Below are 19,640 nucleotides of genomic sequence, written 5' to 3'. Positions count from 1 at the left end.
TGTCTGGTAAATGCACTGTTTACTTCCATGGTAAACACAGAGACACCCATTAGGGACTATTCTGCATGTGTACAAGACAGATGATGGACTCCCCGTTTTCTTAACTGACCGGGCAGGTTATCTGCCTCGAATGAACATGAAGAAAAATAGTGCCATGTTTTCTTCTATTGTACCATCACAGCAGCCTTGACCTTTCTAGTTCTGCAAGTGAAGTAGTGTAGGAACAGGGGTCGTATGGCGTCATCCCTCAGCCCGTAGATGAGTGGGCTCAAACATCTTGGCAGGATGATGAGGAAGAGGAAGTTAATGTATCGCAGGTCAATAAAGATGGTAGTACTGCCTACACTGGCCAGTGCACTTTCAATGGGTGCATACAGAAAAGAGGAGAGAGACAGGCCCAGCTGAACCAGGTGCAGCAGCACAGTCTTGTGGGCCTTACTGGCTTTAGTTTTGTCAGAAGAGGCAGACCTGGCTGTGACAATTATGGCAATGTATGTGTAAATGATGATGAGAGACACAGCTACAAAGCAAAAAGTATTGAACCCCTGAAACACTTGCATCTGCCACAACGCAATGAATAAATTCTGCCGTGTGCAAAATATCGGGGTAATAAAAAAGCCGGGATCCTTTGCTGTAGAATAAAGCATATCAATTATAAGATTTATGAATATGACAAACCAGACGACTGCAATGGCAATGACGGTTCTTTTTGTTGTGGCTATGTCACTATGACGGAGAGGGTGACAGATGGCTGCATAGCGTTCTAGAGACATCAACGCCAGGTTAAGTGGGGCAACACGGGACATGCCACTGCCAAACATGACAAACAGTCCACAGACAACCTTTACCAATCGTAGATAAGGCAAACACATACAGAAGGCAGCTGACCAGCAACTGCATGGAGTCATTGAAGAGCATATGTGCGAAGAGGATGTAGCGGGGAGTTTCCATAAAAGTTGTTCTGCTACTCATAGCAAAAATCATCACGCAATTTATGTAGATAAAAAATACAGCCATCAGGGGGGCGCTGTTGGAAGCCAAGGATGTAGCACGCGTCTCCCTATCGCTCCTGAGTTAGTGACCAAATTTATATATTTAACTTTGCAAAATTGCATACATTTCTGTTTGCCCAGGCGTCTGAAGAGACCCATAAACAACTCAGTTCAAGTTTAATAAATTCAAATTCGTAATGACATCAACCCGGCCAAAAACAGAGTCTGCAAGAGCAGGCCGCAACAAGCCTGCAACTTCTCCCGACTCACCCCCCGCCACCGAACGCTGCCAATGCCGGCCCCACGGAAACACTGACTGTGGAGATGCTGCAATCCGTGATAGGCACCCTCAAAACCGACATTTTCGGAAAAATTGACTGTCTCTCTACCAATCTCAGGTCAGAGATATCAACGATCAAAGACGAGCTTAAAAAATCTATCGAGAGTATACAGAATAAGCTCGACGCACATGGGGTGACTTTATCGGATTTGGAGCGAGGTGCTACAGACCACAGCACTCGCATTAGCGAGCTAGAGGCTAACGTCGGCTCATTGACAACTAGGGTGGCATTCCTCGATAATAGATGCGAAGATATGGAAAGTAGAATGCGGAGGAACAACATTCGTCTACTGGGAATACCGGAGGGAGTGGAGGGCCCAAGGCCCACGGAGTACATGGCCCAGCTACTTCAGGAGCTACTCGGGCTAGAGGAGAAGCCATTGCTAGACCGGGCTCACCGCACTCTGCGTAGCCGACCCAGGGATGGAGAACCCCCACGACCATTTGTCATCAGGGTGCATTTCTTTCACGTCCGCAACGACATACTGAGAAGATCGGGAGAAGCATCCCCTCTTCTACATAAGGGTAAAAGAGTCTCGATATTTGCGGACTACACAACAGCTGTGGCTAAGAGGCGGGCTAGCTTTGGAGCTGTGAAAACGCCAACTACACGCCTGCCCGGGGCGTGAAGTTCGGCCTCATCTACCCTGCGGTTTTGAGACTGACTTTACCGGACGGCTCCATGCACAGATTCGAGGACCCGGCTATAGCGGCAGATTTCATCAACAAGAACGTGAAAGCGGCTGTTGTACCGCATGGTGTGTAACAAATGGTTGGCTGGCTGGTCTTCCTAGCAGGCTAGTTAGCAGGCCGAATGGGTGACTAACGAAGCCATCTTTGCTGGGTTCATCGACATATGAATGTCATTCTCTTTTTTATCTCTTTATTTCCAGCCCAGGTTTGCCGCCTCTAATGCCAATATCTGGGGGTCTGCATGGCTGTTTCAGTTTGTTCATTTACCATCTGCGTCGAGGTTAAACCTCTCTTAATCGAGGATAATTTTCCTTAAACTCTGTTGGGGACCATTCTATCCATGTTTGGCTTACTCTAGTTAAATGGTCACTAATCTTAGGTAGCACAGAGTTAGAGTTATCATGCTTAGCTCTAAACTTTCTTTGTATTTAGGGTTTTGCTTGCATCTCATTTGGGGAGATGCTTCCGGCAAGGGCGGGTGTGAGGGAAGGGTTTGTTCACTCTCTATTTGTATATAGTTTGTATATGTTTTTTGTGCCTCTTCGCTTGTTTTTGTTTTTTACATTTGCGCTTTTAGGTTCAACTAAGATCTTCAGTTTACATTGTACCTTGTCCTTTACACATCCTCTCTCTCTCTTAAGATATGACTCAGCCTAGTGTAGCCCATACTGCTGGAGGGAATGGCTTTAATTTTCTTACTTGGAACTGCAGGGGCATAAATAACCCAGTTAAACGTAGTAAGGTGCTACACCATCTTCATCATTTGAAAGCTCACATCATCTTTCTTCAAGAAACTCATCTGAAGGTATCACAACACTCAAGTCTTAGGTGCAGATGGGTGGGTCAGGTGTTCCATTCCTCATTTCAGAGTAAGGCGAGAGGGGTGGCTATTTTACTTCACAGATCGGTACCTTTTACATGTTCTAAGGTGATCGCAGATCCCCATGGTAGATATATAATTGTCAGTGGTAGGCTGCTCAATACAAAGGTTCTTCTTGTTAATATCTATGCTCCTAACTGGGACAATGGTGATTTTTTCAAATCGGTTTTCTCTACACTCCCAGATATGTCCACCCATATGTTGATTTTAGGAGGTGACTTTAACTGTTGGTTAGACCCACAATTGGATCGATCCTCCACTAAACCTACCACCTTATCAACCTCAGCTAGAGTTGTTCGAACCTTTATGTCTGAATTCGCAATCTCAGATCCTTGGAGAATGGCTAATCCAGCTGGGAAAGCATACTCTTTTTTCTCATCGGTTCACCACACTTTTACGCGCATAGACTACTTCCTTGTTGATGACCGGCTCCTCCACTCCATATCTTCATGTTCATATAACCCAATTGTTGTATCTGACCACGCCCCTGTTACTATGGAAGTAGCTTTTCAAAATGTAGACAATCAGCGACCGCCTTGGCGACTAAAAACTCAACTGCTCAGTAATGAACACTTTGTCAATTTTGTTTTGAGTCAAATCGACTTTTTCATGATTACAAATAGAACCCCAAACATCTCTGCGTCTACTCTCTGGGAAACTTTGAAAGCTTATATCAGAGGTGAAATTATCTCCTACACCGCACATGAGAACAAATTGAAAAGGAATAGGTTATCTATGTTAACACGCTGTATTGCCCAATTAGATGACATTTATGCCGTTTCACCATCCCCGGATATTTATAAGGAACGTTTAACTCTGCAAGCAGAATTTGACACACTATTAACAGACCAGGTTACTGAAATGCTTGTCAAGTCTAGGAGCACTTACTATGAACAAGGAGATAAAGCCAGTAAATTATTAGCTCACAAGTTACGTCAACTATCATCATCATCTCAGATTACAAAAATTCGTACATCATCTGGGATATCATTAGATCCTGGGGGGATCAATGAGGAGTTCAAGAGATTTTACCAGTCTCTATATACCTCTGAAAGTAAAGCAGATACACTGGAATTGGATGATTTCTTCCACTCACTTTCTGTGCCTTCGGTCGGCCGGGATTTGGTTAAAAAATTAGAGCAGCCGATCACTGTTGAAGAACTGTCTAACGCTGTCAAATCCCTTCAATCTGGGAGAAGCCCAGGGCCTGATGGCTACCCGACAGAGTTTTATAAAAAGTTTATCACCAAAATAGCCCCTATTCTAATTGAAATGTACAATGATGCATTTGTAAATGGTGCTCTCCCACATACTCTCACTCAAGCAACCATTTGTGTTATTCTTAAAAAAAAACAAAGACCCTCTTGACTGTGCATCATACCGTCCAATTAGCTTGCTAAATGTGGACTATAAAATTCTAGCCAAAATTCTGGCAACGCGCTAGAAACAGTCCTCCCATCAATTATCTCTCCGGATCAAACAGGATTTATAAAAAATAGACACTCATTCTTCAATCTCCGAAGATTATTTAATATTATATACAATCCTTCTATCGACAATACCTCTGAAGCCATTATATCCCTGGACGCGGAGAAAGCGTTTGATCGGGTGGAATGGAAATACCTTTTTTACACTCTAAATAAATTTGGCTTTGGCTCCAAATTCATGACCTGGATAAAACTTCTGTACTCATCCCCCAAGCCTCTGTCAGGACTAATAACACTCAATCAGATCGCTTCCCTTTGCAAAGATCGACACGTCAGGGTTGCCCTTTAAGTCCCTTACTGTTTGCCCTCGCCATAGAGCCACTTGCAATAGCACTTCGCTCCAACCCCCTCATCAAAGGCATAGTCAGATACGGGCACGAACACAAACTGTCTTTATATGCAGATGATTTATTAATATACACATCCAATCTTTCTGTCTCTGTCCCTGCTGCCCTTGCCACTTTCGCATCCTTCGGTCACTTATCAGGGTATAAACTAAATCTCAGTAAAAGTGAATTGATGCCACTTAACATGGCTGCAAAAAAATCCCCTTTACATAACTTGCCATTTAAAATAGCTCACAGTAGTTTTATTTATCTCGGGGTACATGTCACAATTAGGTTTGAAAACCTTTTTCAAGCCAACTTTGCTCCTCTCTTAACCCGTACTAAGGACGATTTGGAACGGTGGTCTTTGCTACACCTCTCCTTAGTTGCTAGAATTAACTCTATTAAAATGAATACTCTCCCTAAATTCTTATACCTCTATCAGTGCCTTCCAATATTTCTACCCAATACATTATTCAAAAAGATCGACGGCCCTAATTCTACCCTTTATATGGGACAAAAGCCTCCTAGGATGCGAAAACAGCTCTTGCAGAGGCCCAAACCAGACGGCGGTCTAGCTCTACCAGATTTCAGATTCTATTATTGGGCCGCTAACCTTAGGATCATTCAGTACTGGTTGCAGAGCAGAGTGATATTCCCACCCCCAACTTGGCTGGAGATGGAGGCTGCCTCGTCTACACCGGCATCATTGTCTTCCCTCGCTCACTCCTCTATTACAGGCCCTTACTCCTCCTTCACCAATAATATATGTGTCAAAACAACATTGAAGATCTGGAATCAATTTAGACGCCACTTTGGGTTTCAAACAACCTCTTCCTTGGCTCCGGTAGCCTCAAACCCAGCTTTTCCCCCATCTATGATTGATGGTGCTTTCTCAACATGGTCTAATCTCGGTATTAAAAGATTCAGAGACCTGTATACTAACAATACATTTAGTACGTTTCAACAATTATCAGCTAAATTTGGTCTCCCCAGACATCATTTTTTTAGGTTCTTACAAGTCCGGAGTTATGTCCGCAGCATAGATCCAGGATTCCCCAACCTTTCTGGTGGAACACAGTTCGACACATTTCTCACCCCACTTCCTAATCAGAAAGGCACATTGTCAATAATCTATAGACAAATTTGCTCACTACAAGCCATCTCATTAAACAATATCAAATCCTCTTGGGAGGAGGAACTGGGTGAGGAAATATCTGATGAACTATGGAAGGGGCACTCAAAAGGGTACATAGCTCTTCTATTTGCGCTTCGACACGGCCTCATCCAATGCAAACTCATTCATAGGGCCCACTGGACCAAAGCAAGACTATCAAAAATTTACAAGGATGTGAACCCTAATTGTGTTCGATGTAACCAGTCCCCTGCTAATCATGTGCACATGTTTTGGTGCTGCCCATCTCTTGTTGGTTTCTGGAAAGACATCTTCAACACACTCTCAGAATTAAGCGGCACACAGATCGAGCCAGACCCTCTCATTGCATTATTTGGAGTTTCCTTACCCACAATACAATTGACCAAAATGAATAAGGATGTAATTGCCTTTGTCACGTTGTTAGCGAGACGATTAATTTTACTTAGATGGAAATCCTCTGCAGCCCCTTCTCATGCTCTTTGGATTAAATCTATTTTGAATTGCATAAAGTTGGAGAAAATAAAACAGACACTCAATGGGTCTGTAGACAAATTCTATGCAAAGTGGGCTCCCTTCTTTTCTTATGTTAAAAGAATACATTTCCCTGCAGTTCCAGAGTGATGTATATTTATATATTGGTGATGTAAGAAGCCTGGTATGTGCATATACGACATCTCGGATGTTAAGGACGGTAATAACTGTGCTAGCTGACCTATAACAACTGGATCAAAACAGATATTTTTCCTTATTTTTTTATTTTTTAATTTTTTTTTGTGTTTTATCTTATTTATGTATTCAATGCCTATTTTTTCTTTCATGTCTGTCTCTCTATGTTTTGCTGTATCGTTGTCTTCAAATTGTTGTTCCATATTCATACCAAATAACTTTCAAGTGCAATTATTTACTAAATGCTGGTACTGAAAATTCAATAAACAAAGTATTAAAAAAAAAAATACAGCCATCAGGATTGCCACCACCACTTTAACCATAGTCCTCTCATTCATCTAAAATATGATCATCTGTTCATATATAAAAGAAGTCTCCTGAAAGGTTTCATTGGTTACTGCCATACTCTTGAGTGCCTTTGAAAAGAAATAAGAGATTGAGAGGAGAACCTATTAGAACATCATTCTTACAAGCAACTGAAACATGAATGTTTATCTGATTAACATTATTCAAAATGTTAACACTTGGCTTTCTGTAAAAAAAATAGAAATCAGAGGTGGCATTTGAGTTCTAACAAGTCATTCATAGATCTGTACACCGAAATCTGAAATACAAACCTTTGTGATTGGTAGGACTGAGGGAGCCTGCCTCAGACTGTTGTTGTGCTGTTGAGCTCTGTATTTATAAATGGACAAGAGGTCAGTGACATCATGGTATCATTGGCCCTAAGGTGAAGACAATCTCTGATTGGGCTACCCTTTCACTCACTCACACACACACACACACACACACACACACACACACACACACACAATGAGATGGGTGCCAATACTCCCTAAGAACAGAATGATCTGAGAGGAGAGATGGCCAATTGACAACTTATTGATCATTCTCCCAGTCTACTTCAGTAGCACCGTATAGGCAGTGGTGGAAAAAGTACCCAAAAGTAAAGATACCTTAATAGAAAATGACTCAAGTAAAAGTGAAAGGCACCCAGTAAAATACTACCAGTGGTGTAAAGTACTTAAGTAAAAATACTTTCAAGTACTACTTAAGTAGTTTTTTGTGGTATCTGTACTTTACTTTTACTATTTATATTTTTGACTACTTTTACTTTTACTTCACTACATTCCTAAAGAAAATGATGTACTTTTTACTCCATACATTTTCCCTGACACCCAAAAGTACTCGTTACATTTTGAATGCTTAGCAGGACAGGAAAATTGTCTATTTCACAAACTTATCAAGAGAACATCCCTGGTCTTCCCTACTGCCTCTGATCTGGCAGACTCACTAAACACATGCTTCGTTTGGAAATTATGTCTGAGTGTTGGATTGAGCCGCTGGCTATCTGTAAATAAAATAAAAAACTAGAAAATATGTCAGTATGCTTTGCTTAATATAAGGAATTTGAAATTATTTATACTTTTACTTTTGATACTTAAGTATATTTTAGCAATTACATTTACTTTTGATACTTAAGTATATTTAAAACCAAACACTTTTAGACTTTTACTCAAGTAGTATTTTACTGGGTGACTTTCACTTTTACTTGAGTAATTTTTTATTAAGGTATCATTACTTTTCCACAATTGGGTACTTTTTCCACCACTGAATACTACTTGAGTAAAATTCTAAAAGTATTTGGTTTTAAATATCAAAAGTAAATGTAATTGCTCAAATATACATAAGTATCAAAAGTAAAAGTATAAATCATTTCAAATTCCTTATATTAAGCAAACCAGACGGCACCAGTTTCTTGTTTTTATTTATTTACGGATAGCCTGGGGTACACTCCAAAACTCAGACATAATTTACAAATGAAGAATGTGTGTTTAGTGAGTCCGCCAGTTCAGAGGCAGTAAGGATGACCAGGGATGTTCTTTTGATAAGTGCGTGAATTGGACCATGTTGCTGTTTTGCTAAGCATTCATAATGTAAGGAGTACTTTTGGGTGTCAGGGAAAATGTATGGAGTAAAAAGTACATTATTTTCTTTAGGAATTTAGTGAAGTAAAGGTTGTCAAAAATATAAATAGTAAAGTAAAGTACAGACCCCCCAAAACTACTTAAGTAGTACTTTAAAGTATTTTTACTTAAGTACTTTACACCACTGCGTATAGGGTTGGAAAAATGATATATTAAAATATACACTGAGTGTACAAAACATATTGAGTTGCACCCCCTTTTGTCCTCAGAACACCCTCAATTCGTTGGGGCATGGACTCTACAAGATTTCAAAAGCGTTCCACAGGCATGCTGGCCCATGTTGACTCCAATGCTTCTCACAGTTGTGTCTAGTTGGCTGGATGTCCTTTGGGTGGTCGACCATTCTTGATACACGCCGGAAACTGTTGAGCATGAAAAACCCAGCAGCGTTGCAGTTCTTGACACACTCAAATCGGTGCGCCTGGAACCTACTACCATACCCCGTTCAAAGGCACTTAAATCTTTTGTCTTGCACATTCACCCACCTTCTGAATGGCACACATACACAATCCATGTCTCAATTGTACACGCCGTGTATGGTGGTAAATTCAAAATGCATCTACATGTACAGTTCTTCTGGCCAAATACATTGACACCCTTGCACTTTTCTTAAATAATCTCCTATTTCTTCTCAAATAAGTTGTTATTGGATTTTCAACGTTGCAGAATACATTTTATAAAAATAAAAGATAAATGGCAAGGACAAAACGATTGGCACCCCAGAGCTAGTGCTTGGTTGCACATCCTTTAGCCAAGATAACTGCTGACAATATGCAATCAATGAGCTTGCTGCACCTTTATACTAGCACTTTGGCCCACTTCTCAGCAGCAAACTGCTCTAATTCTTCAGTGTTTGAGGAGTGCCCTCCACCAACTGCTGTTTTCAGATCTCGCCATAGATTTTGGATGTGATTCACATCTGGACTCTTTCCTGGCCAGTACAGTACAGTCCAGTGTTTCTTCTTGAACCATTCCAGGGTGCTTTTGATGTGTGTTTGGGGTTGTTGTCCTGCTGGAAGACACACAACCTTCAACTGAGAGACAGTTTTTGGACACTGGGTTGAACATTGCACTCCAAAACACCTTGCACTCCAAGGCCCCCAGTACCAGAGGCAGCAAAGCAACCCCACAGCATTATCGAACCTCCCCATGTTTGATTATAGGGAGGGTGTTATTTTCTTTGAATGCTTAATTTGGTTGTTGGTAAACATAGGAAGACCCCAATGTTGAAGGAGACTCAAGAAAGCCTGATTGAACTTCTCAAAAACCGACTTAAACAAGCCTAAATCTTGGGAGAATGTTATGTGGACCAATGAAACAAAAGGTCTTTGGCAATACAGATCAGTGCTGTGTTTACCAACGACCAATATATTTGGCTGCAACTGTACCTGTCTGTCTCATTAGGCCTCTGTCTATCCTGCTGTGAGTTGTCTGGACCCATATTCACAAAGCATCTCCAAGTGGGAGTGCTGATCTAGGTACAGGTCCCCTCTCTTATTCATTATGATTTAAAAAGCTAAATTGATCCTAGATCACTCTAAGATGCTTTGTGCTTACATGCCCTGGACTCCTCTACAGTGTGTATTTCAACTACTGGGTGCTGCCTAGGGTTAGATTCTGGTGACCTCATGCATGGTCATCAACAGCATAGGAAGGAAAAACATAGCAGCAACAACAACAGCCTTACAGACAGAAAAACTAAAATATTTACAATAGAACATGTTAATCATTACATTAAATATTATTGTGTGTGTTAATGAGGGGGCAGGGGAGAGGGTCAGAGGGGATGTTTCTGATCGGCACCCTGGAGCTCTGCTGCAGTAGCAGCTCCCTCCCTCCCTCACATCACCAGGGCCTAATGCAATACAGCCTCGTGTGGCATCATACTCTCCAATGTACCCTATTGAACTTTTAACTTACCTGTTCATGTGTGCAATACTTTTCTGACCTTTCACCTGCCTGTGCTGCACTGTTCTGACACACTGCACAAGATGCTCAGGTTTACCTCATTGTCCTGACCTTTAACCTTCTAAAGACAACCACCACAGTGACCACAATATCATGATCTTTGAAATATTCAACTTTTAAGCATATGTTATTCTACTATTTCTAATGTCTGACAACAAATAACATATCTATCAAATCTAAAATCCTGTTTTACCCAAACCCACCAAATTGTTGATACCATAATTCACAACTGTTTCTCCTTATTATACTTACCCTTGTTTATTTACATCAAATCAATGATCTGAATAAGAGCGTCTGCTAAATGACTAAAATGTAAATCCCATTTACCTATATGCTGTTGAAACCCTAACAATTTGCCTCTACGAATATCATGTATTTTGAAAACTGTGAGTTCTGCACCTCACACAGATACAAGTGTTTTCATTGTAACAGGATTGATGCCTCAATTTTAATGCATCTTGAATTACTTTTTTTATTGTTAAGATCATTTAAAAACATTCAAACTGATATGTTGAGGGGTTCAAACTGTTGCGCATCTCAGTGAGATATAGGGCTTGGTGATTTAGAGCTTGGCTCAAATAGAAGAACCAGGTTCTTTGTTTCTGGACCCCAATGTTCAGCAGGAGATTAACCTGGACTGAAACACAGTTTGGAGGGGAGAAAGGGGATAGCCAGGGACCTTTACAGTAATTATGGGGTGTGGAGGAAGCACAGTGGAGAGATGTGAGTCACTCCTCATTGGGTGTTGTTGGGGGAGTGGTAGGGGAGGAGTAGGGGTACAGTTGGATGGATGGAGAGATGAGGTACATCTTACGAGGTCATGTGCGGGATGTGAGAATTAACCAAACCATATCCACCATAAACATGTCCTCAGGAGATCATTCTCGGCAATGACTCAGCAGATTAAGCGTTATTCAACTCATGTTAAATCTATTCCATTGGTTTTATAGCAACATCAATCCAAACCCTCCCCTTGAGAGAATTACATTGGTAGACAGAAGAAAGGCGAGAGAGAGAAACACACGCACTCATGCACTCATGAGTTAATATGTGATTGGTGACTGGACAGACGTGGTGCTGTGAGGTGGTGTGGGTGTATGGATATATACGCAGTTTGGCATTTATTGTCATGAATCTTGCCCTGGAGGCAGCTCCGCAGAGTGGTCACTAGCTGGCACTGCCACAAAGTCATCAAATCTGATTTTAAGCCTAACCCTAACTACACTGCAAACCCTTATGCTTAACCTTAAATTAAGACAAAAAAAAAAAACATTTTTGTTTTCATGAATTTTTACAAAATAGCCAATTCTGACTTTGCAGCTGGCCCATCTAGCGGAAATCTGCCTCCAGGGCAAGATTCATGACAATAAACGTCAACCTGCGATATGTACAATACCAGTCAAAAGAAATTAGAGAGGAACCAGGCTCTGAGGGGTGGCCAGTCCCCTTCTGGCTGTGCTGGGTGGAGATTATAACAGTACATGGCCATTAAGGCCAGATTTTTCTCCAAGATGTTCAAACGTTCATAGATGACCAGCAAGGTCAAATAATAATCACAGTGGTTGTTGAGTTGCAACAGGTCAGTACATCAGGAATAAACGTCACTTGGCTTTTCATAAACGGGAATTTAGAATTCCTTGCTGAGCGGCCTTTCAGGTTATGTCGATATAGGACTCGTTTTACTGTGGATATAGATACTTTTGTATCTGTTTCCTCCAGCACCAAAGTACGTTCATCTCTAGGAGACAGAACACGTCTCCTTCCTGAGCGGTATGATGGCTGCGTGCTCCCATGGTGTTTATACTTGCGTACTATTGTTTGTAAAGATGAACGTGGTACCTTCAGGCGATTGGAAATTGCTCCCAAGAATGAACCAGACTTGTGGAGGTCTACACATTTTTTTCTGATGTCAAGCAAAGAGGCACTGAGTTTGAAGGTAGGCCTTGAAATACATCCACAGGTACACCTCCAATTGACTCAAATGATGTTAATTAGCCTATCAGAAGCTTCTAAAGACATGACATCATTTTCTGGAATTTTCCTAGCTGTTTAAAGGCACAGTCAACTTAGTGTATGTAAACTTCTGACCCACTGGAATTGTGATACAGTGAATTATAAGTGAAATAATCTGTCTGTAAACAATTGTTGGAAAAATTACTTGTGTCATGCACAAAGTAGATGTCCTAACCGACTTGCCAAAACTATAGTTTGTTAACAAGAAATGTGTGGAGTGGTTGAAAAAAACGAGTTTTAATGACTCCAACCTAAGTGTATGTAAACTTCCGACTTCAACTGTAGATGCCTGGTCTGGAGCTCATTAGAATAATACCCAGCATGTTTTGCAAGTGTTCCTTTTTACATTAAAATGTTGGGCTTTTAGAAGACGCTCTTATCCAAAGCAACTTACAGTCAGTGCATTCAACTATGATAAACAACCACATATCACAGTCATAGCAAGAAAAACTTTTTTGTAACCGTTACTGAGAATGTAATTGTAGTTGAAGTATTCTGTTGTTTCTCTCTGTTGGTCTGAAAACATTGAACATGATCACTGCCAGTTCTAAAGCCGTTGAAAAAGCTAACATTAGTGCATTTGACAGATTGGTGGAATAATAAATATTCCATACCTGCAATCTTCAGTTTGCTCCATTCTCTTATTTTGATTGGAATAAAAAAAAATGATGAATGTGATATTCCTTCTTCATTGACATGTAGATTGTGAATGTATGTACAGTGAGTTGTATGTACAGTTGAAATTTGGCCATAGAAGCAATTACAAAAAAAATACGCATTTTCAAAGTAGGGTACAGTAAAAGACGTCTTTTCAATGTCCGTTAAAGACGTCTTTTCAACGTCCGTAAATTACATATTTTCAACGTCTGATTTTTTTTCCCTATTTTGTTGCCTTACAACCTGGAATTAAAATGGATTTTTGGGGGGGTTGTATCATTTGATTTACACAACATGCCTACCACTTTGAAGATGCAAAATATTTTTTCTTGTGAAACAAACAGGAAATAAGACAAAAAAAACCAGAAAACTTGACCGTGCATAACTATTCAACCCCCCCCAAAGTCAATACTTTGTTGAGCCACCTTTTACAGCTGCAAGTCTCTTGGGGTATGTCTTTATAAGCTTGGCACATCTAGCCACTGGGATATTGGCCCATTCTTCAAGGCAAAACTGCTCCAGCTCCTTCAAGTTGGATGGGTTCCGCTGGTGTACAGCAATCTTTAAGTCATACCACAGATTCTCAATTGGATTGAGGTCTGGGCTTTGACTAGGCCATTCCAAGACATTTAAATGTTTCCCCTTAAACCACTCAAGTGTTGCTTTAGCAGTATGCTTAGGGTCATTGTCCTGCTGGAAGGTGAACCTCCGTCCCAGTCTCACATTTCTGGAAGACTGAAACAGGTTTCCCTTAAGAATTTCCCTGTATTTAGCGGCATCCATCATTCTTTCAATTCTGACCAGTTTCCCAGTCCCTGCCGATGAAAAACATCCCCACAGCATGATGCTGCCACTACCATGCTTCACTGTGGGGATGGTGTTCTCGGGGTGATGAGAGGTGTTGGGTTTGCGCCAGACATAGCGTTTTCCTTGATGGCCAAAAAGCTTAATTTTAGTCTCATCTGACCAGAGTACCTTCTTCCATATGTTTGGGGAGTCTCCCACATGCCTTTTGGCGAACACCAAATATGTTAGCTTATTTTTGTCTTTAAGCAATGGCTTTTTTCTGGCCACTCTTCCGTAAAGCCCAGCTCTGTGGAGTGTACGGCTTAAAGTGGTCCTATGGACAGATACTCCAATCTCAGCTGTGGAGCTTTGCAGCTCCTTCGGGGTTATCTTTGGTCTCCTTGTTGCCTCTCTGATTAATGCCCTCCTTGCCTGGTCCGTGAGTTTTGGTGGGCTGCCCTCTCTTGGCAGGTTTGTTGTGGTGCCATATTCTTTCAATTTTTTTTATAATGTATTTAATGGTGCTCAGTGGGATGTTCAAAGTTTCTGATATTGTTCTATAAACCAACCCTGATCTGTGCTTCTCCACAACTTTGTCCCTGACCTGTTTGGAGAGCTCCTTGGTCTTCATGGTGCCACTTGCTTGGTGGTGCCCTTTGCTTAGTGGTGTTGCAGACTGGCCAGGTCAGCCTCCTCTGTAGGGCCCCCTACACAGTTACTGCTGCACCTGGTTCAGCTGGGCCTGTTTCTCTCCTCCACCCTCCATAGCTTACTACAGGATTTCATTGATAGTCACTTTGAGAGAATCACATCTATAAAAGCTTGATGTGCTCTGTTCCACTCATCACTATCCTGTGTCTGAGTCCTAGACATTGTTTTTGGACTGGCAGTAATATAGCCTATATGAAACTATTGAGTTTGTTTACTTGTATGCTCTCAACAGTGCCTTCGGAAAGTATTCAGTCCCCTTAACTTTTTCCATATTTTGTTATTTAACAGCCTTATTCTAAAATTGATTAAATCGTTTTTTCCCCTCATCAATCTACTACACACAATACCACATAATGACAAAGCAAAAACAGGTTATTAGAATTTTTATAAAAACTGAAATATGACATTTACATAAGTATTCAGACCCTTTACTTAGTACTTTGTTGAAGCACCTTTGACAGCTATTACAGCATTGAGCCTTTTTGGGTATGACGCTACAAGCTTGGCACACCTGTATTTGGGGAGTTTCTCCCATTCTTCTCTGCAGATCCTCTCAAGCTCTGTCAGGGTAGATGGGGAGCGTTGCTGCACAGCTATTTTCAGGTCTCTCCAGAGATGTTCGATCGGGTTCAAGTCCGGGCTCTGGCTGGGCCCACTCAAGGCCATTCAGAGACTTGTCCCGAAGCCACTCCTGCGTTGTCTTGGCTGTGTGCTTAGGGTTGTTGTCCCATTGGAAGGTGAACTTTTGCCACCAGTCTGAGGTCCTGAGCGCTCTGGAGCAGGTTTTCATCAATCAATCAATCAATCAATTTTATTTTATATAGCCCTTCTTACATCAGCTAATATCTCGAAGTGCTTTACAGAAACCCAGCCTAAAACCCCAAACAGCTAGTAATGCAGGTGTAGAAGCACGGTGGCTAGGAAAAACTCCCTAGAAAGGCCAAAACCTAGGAAGAAACCTAGAGAGGAACCAGGCTATGAGGGGTGGCCAGTCCTCTTCTGGCTGTGCCGGGTGGAGATTATAACAGAACCATGCCAAGATGTTCAAAAATGTTCATAAGTGACAAGCATGGTCAAATAATAATCAGGAATAAATCTCAGTTGGCTTTTCATAGCCGATCATTAAGAGTTGAAAACAGCAGGTCTGGGACAGGTAGGGGTTCCATAACCGCAGGCAGAACAGTTGAAACTGGAATAGCAGCAAGGCCAGGCGGACTGGGGACAGCAAGGAGTCACCACGGCCGGTAGTCCCGACGTATGGTCCTAGGGCTCAGGTCTCTCAGTTGGCTTTTCATAGCCGATCATTAAGAGTTGAAAACAGCAGGTCTGGGACAGGTAGGGGTTTCGTAACCGCAGGCAGAACAATTGAAACTGGAATAGCAGCAAGGCCAGGCGGACTGGGGACAGCAAGGTGTCAGCATGCCCGGTAGTCCTGACGTATGGTCCTAGGGCTCAGGTTCTCAGAGAGAAAGAGAGAACGAGAGAATTAGAGAGAGCATACTTAAATTCACACAGGACACTGGATAAGACAGGAGAAGTACTCCAGGTATAACCAACTAACCCCAGCCCCCGACACATAAACTACTGCAGCATAAATACTGGAGGCTGAGACAGGAGCGGTCCGGAGACACTGTGGCCCCATCCGAAGAAACCCCCGGACAGGGCCAAACAGGAAGGATATAACCCCACCCACTCTGCCAAAGCACAGCCCCCGCACCACCAGAGGGATATCCTCAACCACCAACTTACAATCCTGAGACAAGGCCGAGTATAGCCCACAGAGGTCTCCACCACAGCACAAACCAAGGGGGGGCGCCAACCCAGACAGGAAGATCACGTCAGTAACTCAACCCACTCAAGTGACGCACCCCTCCTAGGGACGGCATGAAAGAGCACCAGCAAGCCAGTGACTCAGCCCCTGTAACAGGGTTAGAGGCAGAGAACCCCAGTGGAGAGGGGAACCGGCCTGGCAGAGACAGCAAGGGCTGTTCGTTGCTCCAGAGCCTTTCCGTTCACCTTCACACTCCTGGGCCAGACTACACTCAATCATATGACCTACTGAAGAGATAAGTCTTCAGTAAAGACTTAAAGGTTGAGACCGAGTCTGCGTCTCTCACATGGGTAGGCAAACTGTTCCATAAAAATGGAGATCTATAGGAGAAAGCCCTGCCTCCCGCTGTTTGCTTAGAAATTCTAGGGACAATTAGGAGGCCTGCGTCTTGTGACCGTAGCGTACGTATTGGTATGTACGGCAGGACCAACTCGGAAAGATAGGTAGGAGCAAGCCCATGTAACGCTTTATAGGTTAACAGTAAAACCTTGAAATCAGCCCTTGCCTTAACAGGAAGCCAGTGTAGGGAAGCTAGCACTGGAGTAATATGATCAAATTTCTTGGTTCTAGTCAGGATTCTAGCAGCCGTATTTAGCACTAACTGAAGTTTATTTAGTGCTTTATCCGGGTAGCCGGAAAGTAGAGCATTGCAGTAGTCTAACCTAGAAGTAACAAATGCATGGATTAATTTTTCTGCATCATTTTTGGACAGAAAATTTCTGATTTTTGCAATGTTACGTAGATGGAAAAAAGCTGTCCTTGAAACAGTCTTGATATGTTCGTCAAAAGAGAGATCAGGGTCAAGAGTAACGCCGAGGTCCTTCACAGTTTTATTTGAGACGACTTTACAACCATCAAGATGAATTGTCAGATTTAACAGAAGATCTCTTTGTTTCTTGGGACCTAGAACAAGCATCTCTGTTTTGTCCGAGTTTAAAAGTAGAAAGTTTTCAGCCATCCACTTCCTTATGTCTGAAACACAGGCTTCTAGCGAGGGCAATTTTGGGGCTTCACCATGTTTCATTGAAATGTACAGCTGTGTGTCATCCGCATAGCAGTGAAAGTTAACATTATGTTTTCGAATAACATCCCCAAGAGGTAAAATATATAGTGAAAACAATAGTGGTCCTAAAACGGAACCTTGAGGAACACCGAAATGTACAGTTGATTTGTCGGAGGACAGACCATTCACAGAGACAAACTGATATCTTTCCGACAGGTAAGATCTAAACCAGGCCAGAACTTGTCCGTGTAGACCAATTTGGGTTTCCAGTCTCTCCAAAAGAATGTGGTGATCGATAGTGTCAAAGGCAGCACTAAGGTCTAGTAGCACGAGGACAGATGCAGAGCCTCGGTCTGACGCCATTAAAAGGTCATTTACCACCTTCACAAGTGCAGTCTCAGTGCTATGATGGGGTCTAAAACCAGACTGAAGCATTTCGTATACATTGTTTGTCTTCAGAAAGGCAGTGAGTTGCTGCGCAACAGCTTTTTCTAAAATTTTTGAGAGGAATGGAAGATTCGATATAGGCCGATAGTTTTTTATATTTTCCGGGTCAAGGTTTGGCTTTTTCAAGAGAGGCTTTATCACTGCCACTTTTAGTGAGTTTGGTACACATCCGGTGGATAGAGAGCTGTTTATTATGTTCAACATAGGAAGGCCAAGCACAGGAAGCAGCTCCTTCAGCAGTTTAGTAGGAATAGGATCCAGTATGCAGCTTGAAGGTTTAGAGGCCATGATTATTTTCATCATTGTGTCAAGAGATATAGTACTAAAACACTTAAGTGTCTCTCCCGATCCCAGGCCCTCGCAGAGTCTGGCAGATCCAGGACAGCTAAGCCCTGGAGGAATACGCAGATTCAAAGAGGAGTCCGTAATTTGCTTTCTAATGGTCATGATCTTTTCCTCAAAGAAGTTCATGAATTTATTACTGCTGAAGTGAAAGCCATCCTCTCTTGGGGAATGCTGCTTTTAGTTAGCTTTGCAACAGTATCAAAAGAAATTTTGGATTGTTCTTATTTTCCTCGATTAAGTTGGAAAAGTAGGATGATCGAGCAGCAGTGAGGGCTCTTCGGTACTGCACGGTACTGTCTTTCCAAGCTAGTCGGAAGACTTCCAGTTTGGTGTGGCGCCATTTCCGTTCCAATTTCCTGGAAGCTTGCTTCAAAGCTCGGGTATTTTCTGTATACCAGGGAGCTAGTTTCTTATGACAAATGTTTTTCGTTTTTAGGGGTGCAACTGCATCTAGGGGTATTGCGCAAGGTTAAATTGAGTTCCTCAGTTAAGTGGTTAACTGATTTTTGTCCTCTGACGTCCTTGGGTAGGCAGAAGGAGTCTGGAAGGGCATCAAGGAATTTTTGTGTTGTCTGAGAATTTATAGCACGACTTTTGATGCTCCTTGGTTGGGGTCTGAGCAGATTATTTGTTGCGATTGCAAACGTAATAAAATGGTGGTCCGATAGTCCAGGATTTTGTGGAAAAACATTAAGATCTACAACATTTATTCCATGGGACAAAACTAGGTCCAGAGTATGACTGTGGCAGTGAGTAGGTCCAGAGACATGTTGGACAAAACCCACTGAGTCGATGATGGCTCCGAAATACTTTTGGAGTGGGTCTGTGGACTTCTCCATGTGAATATTAAAATCACCAAAAATTAGAATATATGATCTGCTATGACTACAAGGTCTGATAGGAATTCAGGAAACTCAGAGAGGAACGCTGTATATGGCCCAGGAGGCCTGTAAACAGTAGCTATAAAAAAGTGATTGAGTAGGCTGCATAGATTTCATGACTAGAAGCTCAAAAGCGAAAACGCCATTTTTTTTGTAAATTGAAATTTGCTATCGTAAATGTTAGCAACACCTCCGCCTTTGCGGGATGCACGGGGAATATGGTCACTAGTGTAACCAGGAGGTGAGGCCTCATTTAACACAGCAAATTCATCAGGCTTAACCATGTTTCAGTCAGGCCAATCACATCAAGATTATGATCAGTGATTAGTTCATTGACTATGACTGCCTTTGAAGTGAGGGATCTAACATTAAGTAACCCTATTTTGAGATGTGAGGTATCACGATCTCTTTCAATAATGGCAGGAATGGAGGAGGTCTTTATCCTAATAAGATTGCTAAGGTGAACACCG

General features: G+C 42.0%; 1 pseudogene; it reads right to left on the bottom strand.

Moving 5' to 3' along the window:
- Positions 1–164: 164 nt before the first annotated feature.
- LOC121578994 lies at positions 165–1,017 on the bottom strand (annotated as a pseudogene).
- Positions 1,018–19,640: the final 18,623 nt, after the last annotated feature.

The sequence above is a fragment of the Coregonus clupeaformis genome, chromosome 13, assembly GCF_020615455.1.
Source record: "Coregonus clupeaformis isolate EN_2021a chromosome 13, ASM2061545v1, whole genome shotgun sequence".
Classification (NCBI taxonomy): domain Eukaryota; kingdom Metazoa; phylum Chordata; class Actinopteri; order Salmoniformes; family Salmonidae; genus Coregonus; species Coregonus clupeaformis.
This window is presented reverse-complemented; position numbering and strand designations above follow the sequence as displayed.